This window comes from Stenella coeruleoalba (genome assembly GCF_951394435.1).
Source record: "Stenella coeruleoalba genome assembly, chromosome: 8".
NCBI lineage: Eukaryota > Metazoa > Chordata > Mammalia > Artiodactyla > Delphinidae > Stenella > Stenella coeruleoalba.
Genome location: NC_137154.1, coordinates 110,850,241 through 110,877,387, shown reverse-complemented (window position 1 = coordinate 110,877,387; position 27,147 = coordinate 110,850,241). Strand labels below are relative to the sequence as shown.

General features: G+C 43.7%; 1 long non-coding RNA gene across 2 annotated transcripts in view; it reads right to left on the bottom strand.

Annotated features, from left to right (window-relative positions):
* Positions 1-26,833, bottom strand: part of LOC307190095 — a 93,177-nt gene extending 66,344 nt beyond the window's left edge. For both annotated transcript variants that reach the window (XR_013829404.1, XR_013829405.1), the window contains exon 1: positions 26,807-26,833. This is a non-coding gene — a long non-coding RNA (uncharacterized lncRNA). The remainder of the gene's footprint in view (positions 1-26,806) is intronic.
* Between the last annotated feature and the right edge of the window lie 314 nt (positions 26,834-27,147).

The following is a 27,147-nucleotide window of genomic DNA, read 5'->3' as shown; positions in this document are numbered from 1 at the left end:
TATGTCATCAGGCCCTTAGCAACACAATGAGTGGATTCAGGTACGATGATTCTAACTGAAATAAGTCACACAGAAAAGGAAACATCATAAGATATCAGTAATACACGGAATGTAAACTTGGCTACACAGGAACTGAATTACAGAACAGAACAGGGTCTCAAATTTAGAAAACCAACTTATGCTTGCTTAAGGGGAAAGGTGAGTTGGGGAGCTGCATAAAACCAGAGATTGAAATGAGCACAGATAATGTTCCTTAAGCCAAATATGGAATAGACAAGAGCTACTCCTTGCTCAATGAAATGGACTCAACACCCCATATTAAACGCCTAAGAATGTACCTGACTAGTAAGTATCTTAAAACCTATGGATTGCTATGTCTCCAAAAGAGAATCAAGCGTGTGTACAGGGGCATAAACGCAGCAGTGATAGGATTGGAGAGGTTCGGTGAGCAAATGAAGACCCTTTGAAGTCATATTGCATGGTACCCATTCCACGGGTTTCAACTCTCCAGGTTTAAGGTATTCTTCCTTCAGCTATAACATGCATGTGGAACCTAGAGTATGATCAACCATGTGATCGGGAGACGTGTTCAAATATGTCTCAGATTTCGTACCCTGGTACTCGGGTGCAACATTCCAGACGCTTTACTAACACTCTCCCGACTTGGAGAGTCAGTCCCTTTAACCTCCTGTTTGGCCCAGTTTGCAATTTCTGCGGAAGATGAACAGGAATAGCGAGAACCAATGAGAGACTAGCTGGAGGTGTCTGGACGGGCAAATTTAACTCTCATTTCCCACCAGGAAGAGGAATTAACCAAAGGCTCAGCGTGCCGTGCTGGAACCAGATTAGGGCCTGAAGCCATCCTGCGGTGTTGCGGCCAGCTCAAAAGAAAGCGAGTTGAAGAAAGGAGCTCAGGGGCACTGTTATTCACAAACCTGCAGAGTTATAAATGACAGCTATCATCCAAAAATATACTGAAGTAAGGCTGCCAAGAGGACTTGAAAGCGGGGCAGAATTGCAGGAAACCGATTTCAGGAGGTAGACTGGAATTGCATTGAAAGCATAGGAAAAGAGGCAGAACGTCCACAATGATGCACTTGGCCAAAAAGGGCGTATGCGTTTTTTCCTAAATATATTCAGGAAAAAACGCATATGCCGTTTTTGGCCAACCAAGCAAGCTTGCAAAGGAAATCTGCACTACAATGAAGTCTCACTTCCCCCCGGTCAAAAGGGCCATCTGAAAAAAGTGTAAAATCCAGAAAGGCAGGACAGGCCATGGAGAACTGGGAGCCTTGTTATGCTGATGGGCGGGATGTAAATTGCCAACAGACACTCCGCAGAAGTGTATGGTGTTTCCTGAAACATCTAAAAAACAAAGCAACAGAGCCTAGGGCACTTCCACTTATGGTCCTATAGCTTAGGGAAATTAAAATCAAAAAGACACAGCCACCCCAATGTTTGGGACGCCTCTGTTTACAAGAACCTCGTTTACCATACAAGTTCAATATCACAGAAAGTGAAAAATGGATAAAGAACTTGTGGTACTTACGTACAATGAAGTATCACTCAGCAATGAAATCTATGTCATCAGGCCCGTAGCAGCATAATGAGTGGATTCAGGTACGATGATTCTAACTGAAATAAGTCACACAGAAAAAGAAACATCATAAGATATCACTAATACACGGAATGTAAACTTGGCTACACAGGAACTGAATTCCAAAACAGAACAGGGTCTCAAATTTAGAAAACCAACTTATGCTTGCTTAAGGGGAAAGGTGAGTTGGGGTGCTGCATAAAACCAGAGATTGAAATGAGCACAGATAAATTTCCTTAAGCCAAATATGGAATAGACAAGAGCTATTCCTTGCTCAACGAAATGGACTCAACACCCCATATTAAACGCCTAAGAATGTACCTGACTAGTAAGTATCTTAAAACCTATGGATTGCTATGTCTCCAAAAGAGAATCAAGCGTGTGTACAGGGACATAAACGCAGCAGTGATAGGATTGGAGAGGTTCGGTGAGCAAATGAAGACCTTTGAAGTCATATTGCATGGTACCCATTCCACGGGTCTCAACTCTCCAGGTTTAAGGTATTCTTCCTTCAGCTAAAACATGCATGTGGAACCCAGAGTACGATGAACCATGGGAACGGGAGACGTGTTCAAATATGTTTCAGTTTTCCTCCCTTGGTACTCGGGTGCAACATTCCAGACGCTTTACTAACACTCTCCCCCTTGGAGAGTCAGCGCCTTTAACCTCCTGTTTGGCCCAGTTTGCAATTTCTGTGGAAGATGAACAGGAATAGGGAGACCAATGAGAGACTAGCTGGAGGTGTCTGGACGGGCAAATTTAACTCTCATTTCCCACCAGGAAGAGGAAATAACCAAAGACTCAGCATGCCATGCCGGAACCAGATTAGGGCCTGAAGCCATCCTGCGGTGTTGCGGTCAGCTCACAAGAAAGCGAGTTGAAGAAAGGAGCTCAGGGGCACTGTAATTCACAAACCTGCAGAGTTATAAATGACAGCTATCGTCCAAAAATAGACTGAAGTAAGGCTGCCAAGAGGACTTGAAAGCGGGGCAGAATTGCAGGAAACCGATTTCAGGAGGTAGACTGGAATTGCATTGAAAGCATAGGAAAAGAGGCAGAACGTCCACAATGATGCACTTGGCCAAAAAGGGCGTATGCGTTTTTTCCTGAATATATTCAGGAAAAAACGCATACGCCCTTTTTGGCCAACCAAGCAAGCTTGTAAAGGAAATCTGCACTACAATGAAGTCTCACATCCCCCCGGTCAAAAGGGCCATCTGAAAAAAGTGTAAAATCCAGAAAGGCAGGACAGGCCATGGAGAACTGGGAGCCTTGTTATGCTGATGGGCGGGATGTAAATTGCCAACAGACACTCCGCAGAAGTGTATGGTGTTTCCTGAAACATCTAAAAAACAAAGCAACAGAGCCTAGGGCACTTCCACTTACGGTCCTATAGCTTAGGGAAATTAAATTCAAAAAGACACAGCCACCCCAAAATTTGGGACGGCTCTGTTTACAAGAACCTCGTTTACAGTACAAGTTCAAAATCGCAGAAAGTGAAAAATGGATAAAGAATTTGTGGTATTTACTTACAAAGCAATATCACTCAGCAATGAAATCTATGTCATCAGGCCCTTAGCAGCACAATGAGTGGATTCAGGTATGATGATTCTAACTGAAATAAGTCACACAGAAAAAGAAACATCATAAGATATCACTAATACACGGAATGTAAACTTGGCTACACAGGAACTGAATTCCAAAACAGAACAGGGTCTCAAATTTAGAAAACCAACTTATGCTTGCTTAAGGGTAAAGGTGAGTTGGGGTGCTGCATAAAACCAGAGATTGAAATGAGCACAGATAAAGTTCCTTAAGCCAAATATGGAATAGACAAGAGCTACTCCTTGCTCAACGAAATGGACTCAACACCGCATATTAAACGCCTAAGAATGTACCTGACTAGTAAGTATCTTAAAACCTATGGATTGCTATGTCTCCAAAAGAGAATCAAGCGTGTGTACAGGGGCATAAACGCAGCAGTGATAGGATTGGAGAGGTTCGGTGAGCAAATGAAGACCCTTTGAAGTCATATTGCATGGTACCCATTCCACGGGTTTCACCTACCCAGGTTTAAGGTATTCTTCCTTCAGCTAAAACATGCATGTGGAACCTAGAGTATGATCAACCATGTGATCGGGAGACGTGTTCAAATATGTCTCAGATTTCGTACCCTGGTACTCGGGTGAAACATTCCAGACGCTTTACTAACACTCTCCCGACTTGGAGAGTCAGTCCCTTTAACCTCCTGTTTGGCCCAGTTTGCAATTTCTGCGGAAGATGAACAGGAATAGCGAGAACCAATGAGAGACTAGCTGGATGTGTCTGGACGGGCAAATTTAACTCTCATTTCCCACCAGGAAGACGAATTAACCAAAGGCGCAGCGTGCCGTGCTGGAACCAGATTAGGGCCTGAAGCCATCCTGCGGTGTTGCGGCCAGCTCAAAAGAAAGCGAGTTGAAGAAAGGAGCTCAGGGGCACTGTTATTCACAAACCTGCAGAGTTATAAATGACAGCTATCATTCAAAAATATACTGAAGTAAGGCTGCCAAGAAGACTTGAAAGCGGGGCAGAATTGCAGGAAACCGATTTCAGGAGGTAGACTGGAATTGCATTGAAAGCATAGGAAAAGAGGCAGAACGTCCACAATGATGCACTTGGCCAAAAAGGGCGTATGCGTTTTTTCCTAAATATATTCAGGAAAAAACGCATACGCCCTTTTTGGCCAACCAAGCAAGCTTGCAAAGGAAATCTGCACTACAATGAAGTCTCACTTCCCCCCCGGTCAAAAGGGCCATCTGAAAAAAGTGTAAAATCCAGAAAGGCAGGAGAGGCCATGGAGAACTGGGAGCCTTGTTATGCTGATGGGCGGGATGGAAATTGCCAACAGCCACTTGGGAGAAGTGTATGGTGTTTCCTGAAACATCTAAAAAACAAAGCAACAGAGCCTAGGGCACTTCCACTTATGGTCCTATAGCTTAGGGAAATTAAAATAAAAAAGACACAGCCACCCCAAAGTTTGGGACGCCTCTGTTTACAAGAACCTCGTTTACAGTACAAGTTCAACATCGCAGAAAGTGAAAAATGGATAAAGAACTTGTGGTACTTACGTACAAAGCAATATCACTCAGCAATGAAATCTATGTCATCAGGCCCTTAGCAACACAATGAGTGGATTCAGGTACGATGATTCTAACTGAAATAAGTCACACAGAAAAGGAAACATCATAAGATATCAGTAATACACGGAATGTAAACTTGGCTACACAGGAACTGAATTACAGAACAGAACAGGGTCTCAAATTTAGAAAACCAACTTATGCTTGCTTAAGGGGAAAGGTGAGTTGGGGAGCTGCATAAAACCAGAGATTGAAATGAGCACAGATAATGTTCCTTAAGCCAAATATGGAATAGACAAGAGCTACTCCTTGCTCAATGAAATGGACTCAACACCCCATATTAAACGCCTAAGAATGTACCTGACTAGTAAGTATCTTAAAACCTATGGATTGCTATGTCTCCAAAAGAGAATCAAGCGTGTGTACAGGGGCATAAACGCAGCAGTGATAGGATTGGAGAGGTTCGGTGAGCAAATGAAGACCCTTTGAAGTCATATTGCATGGTACCCATTCCACGGGTTTCAACTCTCCAGGTTTAAGGTATTCTTCCTTCAGCTATAACATGCATGTGGAACCTAGAGTATGATCAACCATGTGATCGGGAGACGTGTTCAAATATGTCTCAGATTTCGTACCCTGGTACTCGGGTGCAACATTCCAGACGCTTTACTAACACTCTCCCGACTTGGAGAGTCAGTCCCTTTAACCTCCTGTTTGGCCCAGTTTGCAATTTCTGCGGAAGATGAACAGGAATAGCGAGAACCAATGAGAGACTAGCTGGAGGTGTCTGGACGGGCAAATTTAACTCTCATTTCCCACCAGGAAGAGGAATTAACCAAAGGCTCAGCGTGCCGTGCTGGAACCAGATTAGGGCCTGAAGCCATCCTGCGGTGTTGCGGCCAGCTCAAAAGAAAGCGAGTTGAAGAAAGGAGCTCAGGGGCACTGTTATTCACAAACCTGCAGAGTTATAAATGACAGCTATCATCCAAAAATATACTGAAGTAAGGCTGCCAAGAGGACTTGAAAGCGGGGCAGAATTGCAGGAAACCGATTTCAGGAGGTAGACTGGAATTGCATTGAAAGCATAGGAAAAGAGGCAGAACGTCCACAATGATGCACTTGGCCAAAAAGGGCGTATGCGTTTTTTCCTAAATATATTCAGGAAAAAACGCATATGCCGTTTTTGGCCAACCAAGCAAGCTTGCAAAGGAAATCTGCACTACAATGAAGTCTCACTTCCCCCCGGTCAAAAGGGCCATCTGAAAAAAGTGTAAAATCCAGAAAGGCAGGACAGGCCATGGAGAACTGGGAGCCTTGTTATGCTGATGGGCGGGATGTAAATTGCCAACAGACACTCCGCAGAAGTGTATGGTGTTTCCTGAAACATCTAAAAAACAAAGCAACAGAGCCTAGGGCACTTCCACTTATGGTCCTATAGCTTAGGGAAATTAAAATCAAAAAGACACAGCCACCCCAAAATTTGGGACGCCTCTGTTTACAAGAACCTCGTTTACAGTACAAGTTCAACATCGCAGGAAGTGAAAAATGGATAAAGAAGTTGTGGTATTTACTTACAAAGCAATATCACTCAGCAATGAAATCTATGTCATCAGGCCCTTAGCAGCACAATGAGTGGATTCAGGTATGATGATTCTAACTGAAAAAAGTCACACAGAAAAAGAAACATCATAAGATATCAGTAATACACGCAATAAACTTGGCTACACAGGAAATGAATTACAGAACAGAACAGGGTCTCAAATTTAGAAAAACAACTTATGCTTAATTAAGGGTAAAGGTGAGTTGGGGTGCTGCATAAAACCAGAGATCGAAATGAGCACAGATAAAGTTCCTTAAGCCAAATATGGAATAGACAAGAGCTACTCCTTGCTCAACGAAATGGACTCAACACCGCATATTAAACGCCTAAGAATGTACCTGACTAGTAAGTATCTTAAAACCTATGGATTGCTATGTCTCCGAAAGAGAATCAAGCATGTGTACAGGGGCATAAACGCAGCAGTGATAGGATTGGAGAGGTTCGTGAGCAAATGAAGACCCTTTGAAGTCATATTGCATGGTACCCATTCCACGGGTTTCACCTACCCAGGTTTAAGGTATTCTTCCTTCAGCTAAAACATGCATGTGGAACCTAGAGTATGATCAACCATGTGATCGGGAGACATGTTCAAACATGTCTCAGTTTTCGTACCCTGGTACTCGGGTGCAACATTCCAGACGCTTTACTAACACTCTCCCGACTTGGAGAGTCAGTCCCTTTAACCTCCTGTTTGGCCCAGTTTGCAATTTCTGCGGAAGATGAACAGGAATAGCGAGAACCAATGAGAGACTAGCTGGAGGTGTCTGGACGGGCAAATTTAACTCTCATTTCCCACCAGGAAGAGGAATTAACCAAAGGCTCAGCATGCCGTGCCGGAACCAGATTAGGGCCTGAAGCCATCCTGCGGTGTTGCGGCCAGGTCACAAGAAAGCGAGTTGAAGGAGCTCAGGCGCACTGTAATTCACAAACCTGCAGAGTTATAAATGACAGCTATCGTCCAAAGATAGACTGAAGTAAGGCTGCCAAGAGGACTTCAAAGCGGTGCAGAATTGCAGGAAACCGATTTCAGGAGGTAGACTGGAATTGCATTGAAAGCATAGGAAAAGAGGCAGAACGTCCACAATGATGCACTTGGCCAAAAAGGGCGTATGCGTTTTTTCCTGAATATATTCAGGAAAAAACGCATACGCCCTTTTTGGCCAACCAAGCAAGCTTGCAAAGGAAATCTGCACTACAATGAAGTCTCACATCCCCCCGGTCAAAAGGGCCATCTGAAAAAAGTGTAAAATCCAGAAAGGCAGGACAGGCCATGGAGAACTGGGAGCCTTGTTATGCTGATGGGCGGGATGTAAATTGCCAACAGACACTCGGGAGAAGTGTATGGTGTTTCCTGAAACATCTAAAAAACAAAGCAACAGAGCCTAGGGCACTTCCACTTATGGTCCTATAGCTTAGGGAAATTAAAATCAAAAAGACACAGCCACCCCAATGTTTGGGACGCCTCTGTTTACAAGAACCTCGTTTACCATACAAGTTCAATATCACAGAAAGTGAAAAATGGATAAAGAACTTGTGGTACTTACGTACAATGAAGTATCACTCAGCAATGAAATCTATGTCATCAGGCCCGTAGCAGCATAATGAGTGGATTCAGGTACGATGATTCTAACTGAAATAAGTCACACAGAAAAAGAAACATCATAAGATATCAGTAATACACGGAATGTAAACTTGGCTACACAGGAACTGAATTCCAAAACAGAACAGGGTCTCAAATTTAGAAAACCAACTTATGCTTGCTTAAGGGGAAAGGTGAGTTGGGGTGCTGCATAAAACCAGAGATTGAAATGAGCACAGATAAAGTTCCTTAAGCCAAATATGGAATAGACAAGAGCTATTCCTTGCTCAACGAAATGGACTCAACACCCCATATTAAACGCCTAAGAATGTACCTGACTAGTAAGTATCTTAAAACCTATGGATTGCTATGTCTCCAAAAGAGAATCAAGCGTGTGTACAGGGACATAAACGCAGCAGTGATAGGATTGGAGAGGTTCGGTGAGCAAATGAAGACCTTTGAAGTCATATTGCATGGTACCCATTCCACGGGTCTCAACTCTCCAGGTTTAAGGTATTCTTCCTTCAGCTAAAACATGCATGTGGAACCCAGAGTACGATGAACCATGGGAACGGGAGACGTTTTCAAATATGTTTCAGTTTTCCTCCCCTGGTACTCGGGTGCAACATTCCAGACGCTTTACTAACACTCTCCCCCTTGGAGAGTCAGCGCCTTTAACCTCCTGTTTGGCCCAGTTTGCAATTTCTGTGGAAGATGAACAGGAATAGGGAGACCAATGAGAGACTAGCTGGAGGTGTCTGGACGGGCAAATTTAACTCTCATTTCCCACCAGGAAGAGGAAATAACCAAAGACTCAGCATGCCATGCCGGAACCAGATTAGGGCCTGAAGCCATCCTGCGGTGTTGCGGCCAGGTCACAAGAAAGCGAGTTGAAGAAAGGAGCTCAGGGGCACTGTAATTCACAAACCTGCAGAGTTATAAATGACAGCTATCGTCCAAAAATAGACTGAAGTAAGGCTGCCAAGAGGACTTGAAAGCGGGGCAGAATTGCAGGAAACCGATTTCAGGAGGTAGACTGGAATTGCATTGAAAGCATAGGAAAAGAGGCAGAACGTCCACAATGATGCACTTGGCCAAAAAGGGCGTATGCGTTTTTTCCTGAATATATTCAGGAAAAAACGCATACGCCCTTTTTGGCCAACCAAGCAAGCTTGTAAAGGAAATCTGCACTACAATGAAGTCTCACATCCCCCCGGTCAAAAGGGCCATCTGAAAAAAGTGTAAAATCCAGAAAGGCAGGACAGGCCATGGAGAACTGGGAGCCTTGTTATGCTGATGGGCGGGATGTAAATTGCCAACAGACACTCCGCAGAAGTGTATGGTGTTTCCTGAAACATCTAAAAAACAAAGCAACAGAGCCTAGGGCACTTCCACTTACGGTCCTATAGCTTAGGGAAATTAAATTCAAAAAGACACAGCCACCCCAAAATTTGGGACGGCTCTGTTTACAAGAACCTCGTTTACAGTACAAGTTCAAAATCGCAGAAAGTGAAAAATGGATAAAGAAGTTGTGGTATTTACTTACAAAGCAATATCACTCAGCAATGAAATCTATGTCATCAGGCCCTTAGCAGCACAATGAGTGGATTCAGGTATGATGATTCTAACTGAAATAAGTCACACAGAAAAAGAAACATCATAAGATATCACTAATACACGGAATGTAAACTTGGCTACACAGGAACTGAATTCCAAAACAGAACAGGGTCTCAAATTTAGAAAACCAACTTATGCTTGGTTAAGGGTAAAGGTGAGTTGGGGTGCTGCATAAAACCAGAGATTGAAATGAGCACAGATAAAGTTCCTTAAGCCAAATATGGAATAGACAAGAGCTACTCCTTGCTCAACGAAATGGACTCAACACCGCATATTAAACGCCTAAGAATGTACCTGACTAGTAAGTATCTTAAAACCTATGGATTGCTATGTCTCCAAAAGAGAATCAAGCGTGTGTACAGGGGCATAAACGCAGCAGTGATAGGATTGGAGAGGTTCGGTGAGCAAATGAAGACCCTTTGAAGTCATATTGCATGGTACCCATTCCACGGGTTTCACCTACCCAGGTTTAAGGTATTCTTCCTTCAGCTAAAACATGCATGTGGAACCTAGAGTATGATCAACCATGTGATCGGGAGACGTGTTCAAATATGTCTCAGATTTCGTACCCTGGTACTCGGGTGAAACATTCCAGACGCTTTACTAACACTCTCCCGACTTGGAGAGTCAGTCCCTTTAACCTCCTGTTTGGCCCAGTTTGCAATTTCTGCGGAAGATGAACAGGAATAGCGAGAACCAATGAGAGACTAGCTGGATGTGTCTGGACGGGCAAATTTAACTCTCATTTCCCACCAGAAAGACGAATTAACCAAAGGCGCAACGTGCCGTGCTGGAACCAGATTAGGGCCTGAAGCCATCCTGCGGTGTTGCGGCCAGCTCAAAAGAAAGCGAGTTGAAGAAAGGAGCTCAGGGGCACTCTTATTCACAAACCTGCAGAGTTATAAATGACAGCTATCATTCAAAAATATACTGAAGTAAGGCTGCCAAGAAGACTTGAAAGCGGGGCAGAATTGCAGGAAACCGATTTCAGGAGGTAGACTGGAATTGCATTGAAAGCATAGGAAAAGAGGCAGAACGTCCACAATGATGCACTTGGCCAAAAAGGGCGTATGCGTTTTTTCCTAAATATATTCAGGAAAAAACGCATACGCCCTTTTTGGCCAACCAAGCAAGCTTGCAAAGGAAATCTGCACTACAATGAAGTCTCACTTCCCCCCCGGTCAAAAGGGCCATCTGAAAAAAGTGTAAAATCCAGAAAGGCAGGAGAGGCCATGGAGAACTGGGAGCCTTGTTATGCTGATGGGCGGGATGGAAATTGCCAACAGCCACTTGGGAGAAGTGTATGGTGTTTCCTGAAACATCTAAAAAACAAAGCAACAGAGCCTAGGGCACTTCCACTTATGGTCCTATAGCTTAGGGAAATTAAAATAAAAAAGACACAGCCACCCCAAAGTTTGGGACGCCTCTGTTTACAAGAACCTCATTTACAGTACAAGTTCAACATCGCAGAAAGTGAAAAATGGATAAAGAACTTGTGGTACTTACGTACAAAGCAATATCACTCAGCAATGAAATCTATGTCATCAGGCCCTTAGCAGCACAATGAGTGGATTCAGGTACGATGATTCTAACTGAAATAAGTCACACAGAAAAAGAAACATCATAAGATATCAGTAATACACGGAATGTAAACTTGGCTACACAGGAACTGAATTCCAAAACAGAACAGGGTCTCAAATTTAGAAAACCAACTTATGCTTGCTTAAGGGGAAAGGTGAGTTGGGGTGCTGCATAAAACCAGAGATTGAAATGAGCACAGATAAAGTTCCTTAAGCCAAATATGGAATAGACAAGAGCTATTCCTTGCTCAACGAAATGGACTCAACACCGCATATTAAACGCCTAAGAATGTACCTGACTAGTAAGTATCTTAAAACCTATGGATTGCTATGTCTCCAAAAGAGAATCAAGCGTGTGCACAGGGACATAAACGCAGCAGTGATAGGATTGGAGAGATTCGGTGAGCAAATGAAGACCTTTGAATTCATATTGCATGGTACCCATTCCACGGGTCTCAACTCTCCAGGTTTAAGGTATTCTTCCTTCAGCTAAAACATGCATGTGGAACCCAGAGTACGATGAACCATGGGAATGGGAGACGTGTTCAAATATGTCTCAGTTTTCGTACCCTGGTACTCGGGTGCAACATTCCAGACGCTTTACTAACACTCTCCCCCTTGGAGAGTCAGCGCCTTTAACCTCCTGTTTGGCCCAGTTTGCAATTTCTGTGGAAGATGAACAGGAATAGGGAGAACCAATGAGAGACTAGCTGGAGGTGTCTGGACGGGCAAATTTAACTCTCATTTCCCACCAGGAAGAGGAAATAACCAAAGACTCAGCATGCCGTGCCGGAACCAGATTAGGGCCTGAAGCCATCCTGCGGTGTTGCGGCCAGCTCACAAGAAAGCGAGTTGAAGAAAGGAGCTCAGGGGCACTGTAATTCACAAACCTGCAGAGTTATAAATGACAGCTATCGTCAAAAAATATACTGAAGTAAGGCTGCCAAGAGGACTTGAAAGCGGGGCAGAATTGCAGGAAACCGATTTCAGGAGGTAGACTGGAATTGCATTGAAAGCATAGGAAAAGAGGCAGAACGTCCACAATGATGCAATTGGCCAAAAAGGGCGTATGCGTTTTTTCCTGAATATATTCAGGAAAAAACGCATACGCCCTTTTTGGCCAACCAAGCAAGCTTGCAAAGGAAACCTGCACTACAATGAAGTCTCACTTCCACCCGGTCAAAAGGGCCATCTGAAAAAACTGTAAAATCCAGAAAGGCAGGACAGGCCATGGAGAACTGGGAGCCTTGTTATGCTGATGGGCGGGATGTAAATTGCCAACAGACACTCCGGAGAAGTGTATGGTGTTTCCTGAAACATCTAAAAAACAAAGCAACAGAGCCTAGGGCACTTCCACTTATGGTCCCATAGCTTAGGGAAATTAAAATCAAAAAGACACAGCCACCCCAAAATTTGGGACGCCTCTGTTTACAAGAACCTCGTTTACAGTACAAGTTCAACATCGCAGAAAGTGAAAAATGGATAAAGAACTTGTGGTACTTACGTACAAAGCAATATCACTCAGCAATGAAATCTATGTCATCAGGCCCTTAGCAACACAATGAGTGGATTCAGGTACGATGATTCTAACTGAAATAAGTCACACAGAAAAAGAAACATCATAAGATATCAGTAATACACAGAATGTAAACTTGGCTACACAGGAACTGAATTACAGAACAGAACAGGGTCTCAAATTTAGAAAACCAACTTATGCTTGCTTAAGGGGAAAGGTGAGTTGGGGAGCTGCATAAAACCAGAGATTGAAATGAGCACAGATAAAGTTCCTTAAGCCAAATATGGAATAGACAAGAGCTACTCCTTGCTCAACGAAATGGACTCAACACCCCATATTAAACGCCTAAGAATGTACCTGACTAGTAAGTATCTTAAAACCTATGGATTGCTATGTCTCCAAAAGAGAATCAAGCGTGTGTACAGGGGCATAAACGCAGCAGTGATAGGATTGGAGAGGTTCGGTGAGCAAATGAAGACCCTTTGAAGTCATATTGCATGGTACCCATTCCACGGGTTTCACCTACCCAGGTTTAAGGTATTCTTCCTTCAGCTATAACATGCATGTGGAACCTAGAGTATGATCAACCATGTGATCGGGAGACGTGTTCAAATATGTCTCAGATTTCGTACCCTGGTACTCGGGTGCAACATTCCAGACGCTTTACTAACACTCTCCCGACTTGGAGAGTCAGTCCCTTTAACCTCCTGTTTGGCCCAGTTTGCAATTTCTGCGGAAGATGAACAGGAATAGCGAGAACCAATGAGAGACTAGCTGGAGGTGTCTGGACGGGCAAATTTAACTCTCATTTCCCACCAGGAAGAGGAATTAACCAAAGGCTCAGCGTGCCGTGCTGGAACCAGATTAGGGCCTGAAGCCATCCTGCGGTGTTGCGGCCAGCTCAAAAGAAAGCGAGTTGAAGAAAGGAGCTCAGGGGCACTGTAATTCACAAACCTGCAGAGTTATAAATGACAGCTATCGTCCAAAAATAGACTGAAGTAAGGCTGCCAAGAGGACTTGAAAGCGGGGCAGAATTGCAGGAAACCGATTTCAGGAGGTAGACTGGAATTGCATTGAAAGCATAGGAAAAGAGGCAGAACGTCCACAATGATGCACTTGGCCAAAAAGGGCGTATGCGTTTTTTCCTAAATATATTCAGGAAAAAACGCATATGCCGTTTTTGGCCAACCAAGCAAGCTTGCAAAGGAAATCTGCACTACAATGAAGTCTCACTTCCCCCCGGTCAAAAGGGCCATCTGAAAAAAGTGTAAAATCCAGAAAGGCAGGACAGGCCATGGAGAACTGGGAGCCTTGTTATGCTGATGGGCGGGATGTAAATTGCCAACAGACACTCCGCAGAAGTGTATGGTGTTTCCTGAAACATCTAAAAAACAAAGCAACAGAGCCTAGGGCACTTCCACTTATGGTCCAATAGCTTAGGGAAATTAAAATCAAAAAGACACAGCCACCCCAAAGTTTGGGACGCCTCTGTTTACAAGAACCTCGTTTACAGTACAAGTTCAACATCGCAGGAAGTGAAAAATGGATAAAGAAGTTGTGGTATTTACTTACAAAGCAATATCACTCAGCAATGAAATCTATGTCATCAGGCCCTTAGCAGCACAATGAGTGGATTCAGGTATGATGATTCTAACTGAAAAAAGTCACACAGAAAAAGAAACATCATAAGATATCAGTAATACACGCAATAAACTTGGCTACACAGGAAATGAATTACAGAACAGAACAGGGTCTCAAATTTAGAAAAACAACTTATGCTTAATTAAGGGTAAAGGTGAGTTGGGGTGCTGCATAAAACCAGAGATTGAAATGAGCACAGATAAAGTTCCTTAAGCCAAATATGGAATAGACAAGAGCTACTCCTTGCTCAACGAAATGGACTCAACACCGCATATTAAACGCCTAAGAATGTACCTGACTAGTAAGTATCTTAAAACCTATGGATTGCTATGTCTCCAAAAGAGAATCAAGCGTGTGTACAGGGGCATAAACGCAGCAGTGATAGGATTGGAGAGGTTCGGTGAGCAAATGAAGACCCTTTGAAGTCATATTGCATGGTACCCATTCCACGGGTTTCACCTACCCAGGTTTAAGGTATTCTTCCTTCAGCTAAAACATGCATGTGGAACCTAGAGTATGATCAACCATGTGATCGGGAGACGTGTTCAAATATGTCTCAGATTTCGTACCCTGGTACTCGGGTGAAACATTCCAGACGCTTTACTAACACTCTCCCGACTTGGAGAGTCAGTCCCTTTAACCTCCTGTTTGGCCCAGTTTGCAATTTCTGCGGAAGATGAACAGGAATAGCGAGAACCAATGAGAGACTAGCTGGATGTGTCTGGACGGGCAAATTTAACTCTCATTTCCCACCAGGAAGACGAATTAACCAAAGGCGCAGCGTGCCGTGCTGGAACCAGATTAGGGCCTGAAGCCATCCTGCGGTGTTGCGGCCAGCTCAAAAGAAAGCGAGTTGAAGAAAGGAGCTCAGGGGCACTGTTATTCACAAACCTGCAGAGTTATAAATGACAGCTATCATTCAAAAATAGACTGAAGTAAGGCTGCCAAGAAGACTTGAAAGCGGGGCAGAATTGCAGGAAACCGATTTCAGGAGGTAGACTGGAATTGCATTGAAAGCATAGGAAAAGAGGCAGAACGTCCACAATGATGCACTTGGCCAAAAAGGGCGTATGCGTTTTTTCCTAAATATATTCAGGAAAAAACGCATACGCCCTTTTTGGCCAACCAAGCAAGCTTGCAAAGGAAATCTGCACTACAATGAAGTCTCACTTCCCCCCCGGTCAAAAGGGCCATCTGAAAAAAGTGTAAAATCCAGAAAGGCAGGAGAGGCCATGGAGAACTGGGAGCCTTGTTATGCTGATGGGCGGGATGGAAATTGCCAACAGACACTCCGGAGAAGTGTATGGTGTTTCCTGAAACATCTAAAAAACAAAGCAACAGAGCCTAGGGCACTTCCACTTATGGTCCTATAGCTTAGGGAAATTAAAATAAAAAAGACACAGCCACCCCAAAGTTTGGGACGCCTCTGTTTACAAGAACCTCGTTTACAGTACAAGTTCAACATCGCAGAAAGTGAAAAATGGATAAAGAACTTGTGGTACTTACGTACAAAGCAATATCACTCAGCAATGAAATCTATGTCATCAGGCCCTTAGCAACACAATGAGTGGATTCAGGTACGATGATTCTAACTGAAATAAGTCACACAGAAAAGGAAACATCATAAGATATCAGTAATACACGGAATGTAAACTTGGCTACACAGGAACTGAATTACAGAACAGAACAGGGTCTCAAATTTAGAAAACCAACTTATGCTTGCTTAAGGGGAAAGGTGAGTTGGGGAGCTGCATAAAACCAGAGATTGAAATGAGCACAGATAATGTTCCTTAAGCCAAATATGGAATAGACAAGAGCTACTCCTTGCTCAATGAAATGGACTCAACACCCCATATTAAACGCCTAAGAATGTACCTGACTAGTAAGTATCTTAAAACCTATGGATTGCTATGTCTCCAAAAGAGAATCAAGCGTGTGTACAGGGGCATAAACGCAGCAGTGATAGGATTGGAGAGGTTCGGTGAGCAAATGAAGACCCTTTGAAGTCATATTGCATGGTACCCATTCCACGGGTTTCAACTCTCCAGGTTTAAGGTATTCTTCCTTCAGCTATAACATGCATGTGGAACCTAGAGTATGATCAACCATGTGATCGGGAGACGTGTTCAAATATGTCTCAGATTTCGTACCCTGGTACTCGGGTGCAACATTCCAGACGCTTTACTAACACTCTCCCGACTTGGAGAGTCAGTCCCTTTAACCTCCTGTTTGGCCCAGTTTGCAATTTCTGCGGAAGATGAACAGGAATAGCGAGAACCAATGAGAGACTAGCTGGAGGTGTCTGGACGGGCAAATTTAACTCTCATTTCCCACCAGGAAGAGGAATTAACCAAAGGCTCAGCGTGCCGTGCTGGAACCAGATTAGGGCCTGAAGCCATCCTGCGGTGTTGCGGCCAGCTCAAAAGAAAGCGAGTTGAAGAAAGGAGCTCAGGGGCACTGTTATTCACAAACCTGCAGAGTTATAAATGACAGCTATCATCCAAAAATATACTGAAGTAAGGCTGCCAAGAGGACTTGAAAGCGGGGCAGAATTGCAGGAAACCGATTTCAGGAGGTAGACTGGAATTGCATTGAAAGCATAGGAAAAGAGGCAGAACGTACACAATGATGCACTTGGCCAAAAAGGGCGTATGCGTTTTTTCCTAAATATATTCAGGAAAAAACGCATATGCCGTTTTTGGCCAACCAAGCAAGCTTGCAAAGGAAATCTGCACTACAATGAAGTCTCACTTCCCCCCGGTCAAAAGGGCCATCTGAAAAAAGTGTAAAATCCAGAAAGGCAGGACAGGCCATGGAGAACTGGGAGCCTTGTTATGCTGATGGGCGGGATGTAAATTGCCAACAGACACTCCGCAGAAGTGTATGGTGTTTCCTGAAACATCTAAAAAACAAAGCAACAGAGCCTAGGGCACTTCCACTTATGGTCCTATAGCTTAGGGAAATTAAAATCAAAAAGACACAGCCACCCCAATGTTTGGGACGCCTCTGTTTACAAGAACCTCGTTTACCATACAAGTTCAATATCACAGAAAGTGAAAAATGGATAAAGAACTTGTGGTACTTACGTACAATGAAGTATCACTCAGCAATGAAATCTATGTCATCAGGCCCGTAGCAGCATAATGAGTGGATTCAGGTACGATGATTCTAACTGAAATAAGTCACACAGAAAAAGAAACATCATAAGATATCACTAATACACGGAATGTAAACTTGGCTACACAGGAACTGAATTCCAAAACAGAACAGGGTCTCAAATTTAGAAAACCAACTTATGCTTGCTTAAGGGGAAAGGTGAGTTGGGGTGCTGCATAAAACCAGAGATTGAAATGAGCACAGATAAATTTCCTTAAGCCAAATATGGAATAGACAAGAGCTATTCCTTGCTCAACGAAATGGACTCAACACCCCATATTAAACGCCTAAGAATGTACCTGACTAGTAAGTATCTTAAAACCTATGGATTGCTATGTCTCCAAAAGAGAATCAAGCGTGTGTACAGGGACATAAACGCAGCAGTGATAGGATTGGAGAGGTTCGGTGAGCAAATGAAGACCTTTGAAGTCATATTGCATGGTACCCATTCCACGGGTCTCAACTCTCCAGGTTTAAGGTATTCTTCCTTCAGCTAAAACATGCATGTGGAACCCAGAGTACGATGAACCATGGGAACGGGAGACGTGTTCAAATATGTTTCAGTTTTCCTCCCTTGGTACTCGGGTGCAACATTCCAGACGCTTTACTAACACTCTCCCCCTTGGAGAGTCAGCGCCTTTAACCTCCTGTTTGGCCCAGTTTGCAATTTCTGTGGAAGATGAACAGGAATAGGGAGACCAATGAGAGACTAGCTGGAGGTGTCTGGACGGGCAAATTTAACTCTCATTTCCCACCAGGAAGAGGAAATAACCAAAGACTCAGCATGCCATGCCGGAACCAGATTAGGGCCTGAAGCCATCCTGCGGTGTTGCGGTCAGCTCACAAGAAAGCGAGTTGAAGAAAGGAGCTCAGGGGCACTGTAATTCACAAACCTGCAGAGTTATAAATGACAGCTATCGTCCAAAAATAGACTGAAGTAAGGCTGCCAAGAGGACTTGAAAGCGGGGCAGAATTGCAGGAAACCGATTTCAGGAGGTAGACTGGAATTGCATTGAAAGCATAGGAAAAGAGGCAGAACGTCCACAATGATGCACTTGGCCAAAAAGGGCGTATGCGTTTTTTCCTGAATATATTCAGGAAAAAACGCATACGCCCTTTTTGGCCAACCAAGCAAGCTTGTAAAGGAAATCTGCACTACAATGAAGTCTCACATCCCCCCGGTCAAAAGGGCCATCTGAAAAAAGTGTAAAATCCAGAAAGGCAGGACAGGCCATGGAGAACTGGGAGCCTTGTTATGCTGATGGGCGGGATGTAAATTGCCAACAGACACTCCGCAGAAGTGTATGGTGTTTCCTGAAACATCTAAAAAACAAAGCAACAGAGCCTAGGGCACTTCCACTTACGGTCCTATAGCTTAGGGAAATTAAATTCAAAAAGACACAGCCACCCCAAAATTTGGGACGGCTCTGTTTACAAGAACCTCGTTTACAGTACAAGTTCAAAATCGCAGAAAGTGAAAAATGGATAAAGAATTTGTGGTATTTACTTACAAAGCAATATCACTCAGCAATGAAATCTATGTCATCAGGCCCTTAGCAGCACAATGAGTGGATTCAGGTATGATGATTCTAACTGAAATAAGTCACACAGAAAAAGAAACATCATAAGATATCACTAATACACGGAATGTAAACTTGGCTACACAGGAACTGAATTCCAAAACAGAACAGGGTCTCAAATTTAGAAAACCAACTTATGCTTGCTTAAGGGTAAAGGTGAGTTGGGGTGCTGCATAAAACCAGAGATTGAAATGAGCACAGATAAAGTTCCTTAAGCCAAATATGGAATAGACAAGAGCTACTCCTTGCTCAACGAAATGGACTCAACACCGCATATTAAACGCCTAAGAATGTACCTGACTAGTAAGTATCTTAAAACCTATGGATTGCTATGTCTCCAAAAGAGAATCAAGCGTGTGTACAGGGGCATAAACGCAGCAGTGATAGGATTGGAGAGGTTCGGTGAGCAAATGAAGACCCTTTGAAGTCATATTGCATGGTACCCATTCCACGGGTTTCACCTACCCAGGTTTAAGGTATTCTTCCTTCAGCTAAAACATGCATGTGGAACCTAGAGTATGATCAACCATGTGATCGGGAGACGTGTTCAAATATGTCTCAGATTTCGTACCCTGGTACTCGGGTGAAACATTCCAGACGCTTTACTAACACTCTCCCGACTTGGAGAGTCAGTCCCTTTAACCTCCTGTTTGGCCCAGTTTGCAATTTCTGCGGAAGATGAACAGGAATAGCGAGAACCAATGAGAGACTAGCTGGATGTGTCTGGACGGGCAAATTTAACTCTCATTTCCCACCAGGAAGACGAATTAACCAAAGGCGCAGCGTGCCGTGCTGGAACCAGATTAGGGCCTGAAGCCATCCTGCGGTGTTGCGGCCAGCTCAAAAGAAAGCGAGTTGAAGAAAGGAGCTCAGGGGCACTGTTATTCACAAACCTGCAGAGTTATAAATGACAGCTATCATTCAAAAATATACTGAAGTAAGGCTGCCAAGAAGACTTGAAAGCGGGGCAGAATTGCAGGAAACCGATTTCAGGAGGTAGACTGGAATTGCATTGAAAGCATAGGAAAAGAGGCAGAACGTCCACAATGATGCACTTGGCCAAAAAGGGCGTATGCGTTTTTTCCTAAATATATTCAGGAAAAAACGCATACGCCCTTTTTGGCCAACCAAGCAAGCTTGCAAAGGAAATCTGCACTACAATGAAGTCTCACTTCCCCCCCGGTCAAAAGGGCCATCTGAAAAAAGTGTAAAATCCAGAAAGGCAGGAGAGGCCATGGAGAACTGGGAGCCTTGTTATGCTGATGGGCGGGATGGAAATTGCCAACAGCCACTTGGGAGAAGTGTATGGTGTTTCCTGAAACATCTAAAAAACAAAGCAACAGAGCCTAGGGCACTTCCACTTATGGTCCTATAGCTTAGGGAAATTAAAATAAAAAAGACACAGCCACCCCAAAGTTTGGGACGCCTCTGTTTACAAGAACCTCGTTTACAGTACAAGTTCAACATCGCAGAAAGTGAAAAATGGATAAAGAACTTGTGGTACTTACGTACAAAGCAATATCACTCAGCAATGAAATCTATGTCATCAGGCCCTTAGCAACACAATGAGTGGATTCAGGTACGATGATTCTAACTGAAATAAGTCACACAGAAAAGGAAACATCATAAGATATCAGTAATACACGGAATGTAAACTTGGCTACACAGGAACTGAATTACAGAACAGAACAGGGTCTCAAATTTAGAAAACCAACTTATGCTTGCTTAAGGGGAAAGGTGAGTTGGGGAGCTGCATAAAACCAGAGATTGAAATGAGCACAGATAATGTTCCTTAAGCCAAATATGGAATAGACAAGAGCTACTCCTTGCTCAATGAAATGGACTCAACACCCCATATTAAACGCCTAAGAATGTACCTGACTAGTAAGTATCTTAAAACCTATGGATTGCTATGTCTCCAAAAGAGAATCAAGCGTGTGTACAGGGGCATAAACGCAGCAGTGATAGGATTGGAGAGGTTCGGTGAGCAAATGAAGACCCTTTGAAGTCATATTGCATGGTACCCATTCCACGGGTTTCAACTCTCCAGGTTTAAGGTATTCTTCCTTCAGCTATAACATGCATGTGGAACCTAGAGTATGATCAACCATGTGATCGGGAGACGTGTTCAAATATGTCTCAGATTTCGTACCCTGGTACTCGGGTGCAACATTCCAGACGCTTTACTAACACTCTCCCGACTTGGAGAGTCAGTCCCTTTAACCTCCTGTTTGGCCCAGTTTGCAATTTCTGCGGAAGATGAACAGGAATAGCGAGAACCAATGAGAGACTAGCTGGAGGTGTCTGGACGGGCAAATTTAACTCTCATTTCCCACCAGGAAGAGGAATTAACCAAAGGCTCAGCGTGCCGTGCTGGAACCAGATTAGGGCCTGAAGCCATCCTGCGGTGTTGCGGCCAGCTCAAAAGAAAGCGAGTTGAAGAAAGGAGCTCAGGGGCACTGTTATTCACAAACCTGCAGAGTTATAAATGACAGCTATCATCCAAAAATATACTGAAGTAAGGCTGCCAAGAGGACTTGAAAGCGGGGCAGAATTGCAGGAAACCGATTTCAGGAGGTAGACTGGAATTGCATTGAAAGCATAGGAAAAGAGGCAGAACGTCCACAATGATGCACTTGGCCAAAAAGGGCGTATGCGTTTTTTCCTAAATATATTCAGGAAAAAACGCATATGCCGTTTTTGGCCAACCAAGCAAGCTTGCAAAGGAAATCTGCACTACAATGAAGTCTCACTTCCCCCCGGTCAAAAGGGCCATCTGAAAAAAGTGTAAAATCCAGAAAGGCAGGACAGGCCATGGAGAACTGGGAGCCTTGTTATGCTGATGGGCGGGATGTAAATTGCCAACAGACACTCCGCAGAAGTGTATGGTGTTTCCTGAAACATCTAAAAAACAAAGCAACAGAGCCTAGGGCACTTCCACTTATGGTCCTATAGCTTAGGGAAATTAAAATCAAAAAGACACAGCCACCCCAAAATTTGGGACGCCTCTGTTTACAAGAACCTCGTTTACAGTACAAGTTCAACATCGCAGGAAGTGAAAAATGGATAAAGAAGTTGTGGTATTTACTTACAAAGCAATATCACTCAGCAATGAAATCTATGTCATCAGGCCCTTAGCAGCACAATGAGTGGATTCAGGTATGATGATTCTAACTGAAAAAAGTCACACAGAAAAAGAAACATCATAAGATATCAGTAATACACGCAATAAACTTGGCTACACAGGAAATGAATTACAGAACAGAACAGGGTCTCAAATTTAGAAAAACAACTTATGCTTAATTAAGGGTAAAGGTGAGTTGGGGTGCTGCATAAAACCAGAGATCGAAATGAGCACAGATAAAGTTCCTTAAGCCAAATATGGAATAGACAAGAGCTACTCCTTGCTCAACGAAATGGACTCAACACCGCATATTAAACGCCTAAGAATGTACCTGACTAGTAAGTATCTTAAAACCTATGGATTGCTATGTCTCCGAAAGAGAATCAAGCATGTGTACAGGGGCATAAACGCAGCAGTGATAGGATTGGAGAGGTTCGTGAGCAAATGAAGACCCTTTGAAGTCATATTGCATGGTACCCATTCCACGGGTTTCACCTACCCAGGTTTAAGGTATTCTTCCTTCAGCTAAAACATGCATGTGGAACCTAGAGTATGATCAACCATGTGATCGGGAGACATGTTCAAACATGTCTCAGTTTTCGTACCCTGGTACTCGGGTGCAACATTCCAGACGCTTTACTAACACTCTCCCGACTTGGAGAGTCAGTCCCTTTAACCTCCTGTTTGGCCCAGTTTGCAATTTCTGCGGAAGATGAACAGGAATAGCGAGAACCAATGAGAGACTAGCTGGAGGTGTCTGGACGGGCAAATTTAACTCTCATTTCCCACCAGGAAGAGGAATTAACCAAAGGCTCAGCATGCCGTGCCGGAACCAGATTAGGGCCTGAAGCCATCCTGCGGTGTTGCGGCCAGGTCACAAGAAAGCGAGTTGAAGGAGCTCAGGCGCACTGTAATTCACAAACCTGCAGAGTTATAAATGACAGCTATCGTCCAAAGATAGACTGAAGTAAGGCTGCCAAGAGGACTTGAAAGCGGTGCAGAATTGCAGGAAACCGATTTCAGGAGGTAGACTGGAATTGCATTGAAAGCATAGGAAAAGAGGCAGAACGTCCACAATGATGCACTTGGCCAAAAAGGGCGTATGCGTTTTTTCCTGAATATATTCAGGAAAAAACGCATACGCCCTTTTTGGCCAACCAAGCAAGCTTGCAAAGGAAATCTGCACTACAATGAAGTCTCACATCCCCCCGGTCAAAAGGGCCATCTGAAAAAAGTGTAAAATCCAGAAAGGCAGGACAGGCCATGGAGAACTGGGAGCCTTGTTATGCTGATGGGCGGGATGTAAATTGCCAACAGACACTCGGGAGAAGTGTATGGTGTTTCCTGAAACATCTAAAAAACAAAGCAACAGAGCCTAGGGCACTTCCACTTATGGTCCTATAGCTTAGGGAAATTAAAATCAAAAAGACACAGCCACCCCAATGTTTGGGACGCCTCTGTTTACAAGAACCTCGTTTACCATACAAGTTCAATATCACAGAAAGTGAAAAATGGATAAAGAACTTGTGGTACTTACGTACAATGAAGTATCACTCAGCAATGAGATCTATGTCATCAGGCCCGTAGCAGCATAATGAGTGGATTCAGGTACGATGATTCTAACTGAAATAAGTCACACAGAAAAAGAAACATCATAAGATATCACTAATACACGGAATGTAAACTTGGCTACACAGGAACTGAATTCCAAAACAGAACAGGGTCTCAAATTTAGAAAACCAACTTATGCTTGCTTAAGGGGAAAGGTGAGTTGGGGTGCTGCATAAAACCAGAGATTGAAATGAGCACAGATAAAGTTCCTTAAGCCAAATATGGAATAGACAAGAGCTATTCCTTGCTCAACGAAATGGACTCAACACCCCATATTAAACGCCTAAGAATGTACCTGACTAGTAAGTATCTTAAAACCTATGGATTGCTATGTCTCCAAAAGAGAATCAAGCGTGTGTACAGGGACATAAACGCAGCAGTGATAGGATTGGAGAGGTTCGGTGAGCAAATGAAGACCTTTGAAGTCATATTGCATGGTACCCATTCCACGGGTCTCAACTCTCCAGGTTTAAGGTATTCTTCCTTCAGCTAAAACATGCATGTGGAACCCAGAGTACGATGAACCATGGGAACGGGAGACGTTTTCAAATATGTTTCAGTTTTCCTCCCCTGGTACTCGGGTGCAACATTCCAGACGCTTTACTAACACTCTCCCCCTTGGAGAGTCAGCGCCTTTAACCTCCTGTTTGGCCCAGTTTGCAATTTCTGTGGAAGATGAACAGGAATAGGGAGACCAATGAGAGACTAGCTGGAGGTGTCTGGACGGGCAAATTTAACTCTCATTTCCCACCAGGAAGAGGAAATAACCAAAGACTCAGCATGCCATGCCGGAACCAGATTAGGGCCTGAAGCCATCCTGCGGTGTTGCGGCCAGGTCACAAGAAAGCGAGTTGAAGAAAGGAGCTCAGGGGCACTGTAATTCACAAACCTGCAGAGTTATAAATGACAGCTATCGTCCAAAAATAGACTGAAGTAAGGCTGCCAAGAGGACTTGAAAGCGGGGCAGAATTGCAGGAAACCGATTTCAGGAGGTAGACTGGAATTGCATTGAAAGCATAGGAAAAGAGGCAGAACGTCCACAATGATGCACTTGGCCAAAAAGGGCGTATGCGTTTTTTCCTGAATATATTCAGGAAAAAACGCATACGCCCTTTTTGGCCAACCAAGCAAGCTTGTAAAGGAAATCTGCACTACAATGAAGTCTCACATCCCCCCGGTCAAAAGGGCCATCTGAAAAAAGTGTAAAATCCAGAAAGGCAGGACAGGCCATGGAGAACTGGGAGCCTTGTTATGCTGATGGGCGGGATGTAAATTGCCAACAGACACTCCGCAGAAGTGTATGGTGTTTCCTGAAACATCTAAAAAACAAAGCAACAGAGCCTAGGGCACTTCCACTTACGGTCCTATAGCTTAGGGAAATTAAATTCAAAAAGACACAGCCACCCCAAAATTTGGGACGGCTCTGTTTACAAGAACCTCGTTTACAGTACAAGTTCAAAATCGCAGAAAGTGAAAAATGGATAAAGAAGTTGTGGTATTTACTTACAAAGCAATATCACTCAGCAATGAAATCTATGTCATCAGGCCCTTAGCAGCACAATGAGTGGATTCAGGTATGATGATTCTAACTGAAATAAGTCACACAGAAAAAGAAACATCATAAGATATCACTAATACACGGAATGTAAACTTGGCTACACAGGAACTGAATTCCAAAACAGAACAGGGTCTCAAATTTAGAAAACCAACTTATGCTTGGTTAAGGGGAAAGGTGAGTTGGGGTGCTGCATAAAACCAGAGATTGAAATGAGCACAGATAAAGTTCCTTAAGCCAAATATGGAATAGACAAGAGCTACTCCTTGCTCAACGAAATGGACTCAACACCGCATATTAAACGCCTAAGAATGTACCTGACTAGTAAGTATCTTAAAACCTATGGATTGCTATGTCTCCAAAAGAGAATCAAGCGTGTGTACAGGGGCATAAACGCAGCAGTGATAGGATTGGAGAGGTTCGGTGAGCAAATGAAGACCCTTTGAAGTCATATTGCATGGTACCCATTCCACGGGTTTCACCTACCCAGGTTTAAGGTATTCTTCCTTCAGCTAAAACATGCATGTGGAACCTAGAGTATGATCAACCATGTGATCGGGAGACGTGTTCAAATATGTCTCAGATTTCGTACCCTGGTACTCGGGTGAAACATTCCAGACGCTTTACTAACACTCTCCCGACTTGGAGAGTCAGTCCCTTTAACCTCCTGTTTGGCCCAGTTTGCAATTTCTGCGGAAGATGAACAGGAATAGCGAGAACCAATGAGAGACTAGCTGGATGTGTCTGGACGGGCAAATTTAACTCTCATTTCCCACCAGAAAGACGAATTAACCAAAGGCGCAACGTGCCGTGCTGGAACCAGATTAGGGCCTGAAGCCATCCTGCGGTGTTGCGGCCAGCTCAAAAGAAAGCGAGTTGAAGAAAGGAGCTCAGGGGCACTCTTATTCACAAACCTGCAGAGTTATAAATGACAGCTATCATTCAAAAATATACTGAAGTAAGGCTGCCAAGAAGACTTGAAAGCGGGGCAGAATTGCAGGAAACCGATTTCAGGAGGTAGACTGGAATTGCATTGAAAGCATAGGAAAAGAGGCAGAACGTCCACAATGATGCACTTGGCCAAAAAGGGCGTATGCGTTTTTTCCTGAATATATTCAGGAAAAAACGCATACGCCCTTTTTGGCCAACCAAGCAAGCTTGCAAAGGAAATCTGCACTACAATGAAGTCTCACATCCCCCCGGTCAAAAGGGCCATCTGAAAAAAGTATAAAATCCAGAAAGGCAGGACAGGCCATGGAGAACTGGGTGCCTTGTTATGCTGATGGGCGGGATGTAAATTGCCAACAGACACTCCGGAGAAGTGTATGGTGTTTCCTGAAACATCTAAAAACAAAGCAACAGAGCCTAGGGCACTTCCACTTACGGTCATATAGCTTAGGGAAATTAAATTCAAAAAGACACAGCCATCCCAAAGTTTGGGACGGCTCTGTTTACAAGAACCTCGTTTACATTACAAGTTCAACATCGCAGAAAGTGAAAAATGGATAAAGAAGTTGTGGTATTTACTTACAAAGCAATATCGCTCAGCAATGAAATCTATGTCATCAGGACCTTAGCAGTACAATGAGTGGATTCAGGTACGATGATTCTAACTGAAATAAGTCACACAGAAAAAGAAACATCATAAGATATCACTAATACACGGAATGTAAACTTGGCTACACAGGAACTGAATTCCAAAACAGAACAGGGTCTTAAATTTAGAAAACCAACTTATGCTTGCTTAAGGGGAAAGGTGAGTTGGGGTGCTGCATAAAACCAGAGATTGAAATGAGCACAGATAAAGTTCGTTAAGCCAAATATGGAATAGACAAGAGCTACTCCTTGCTCAACGAAATGGACTCAACACCC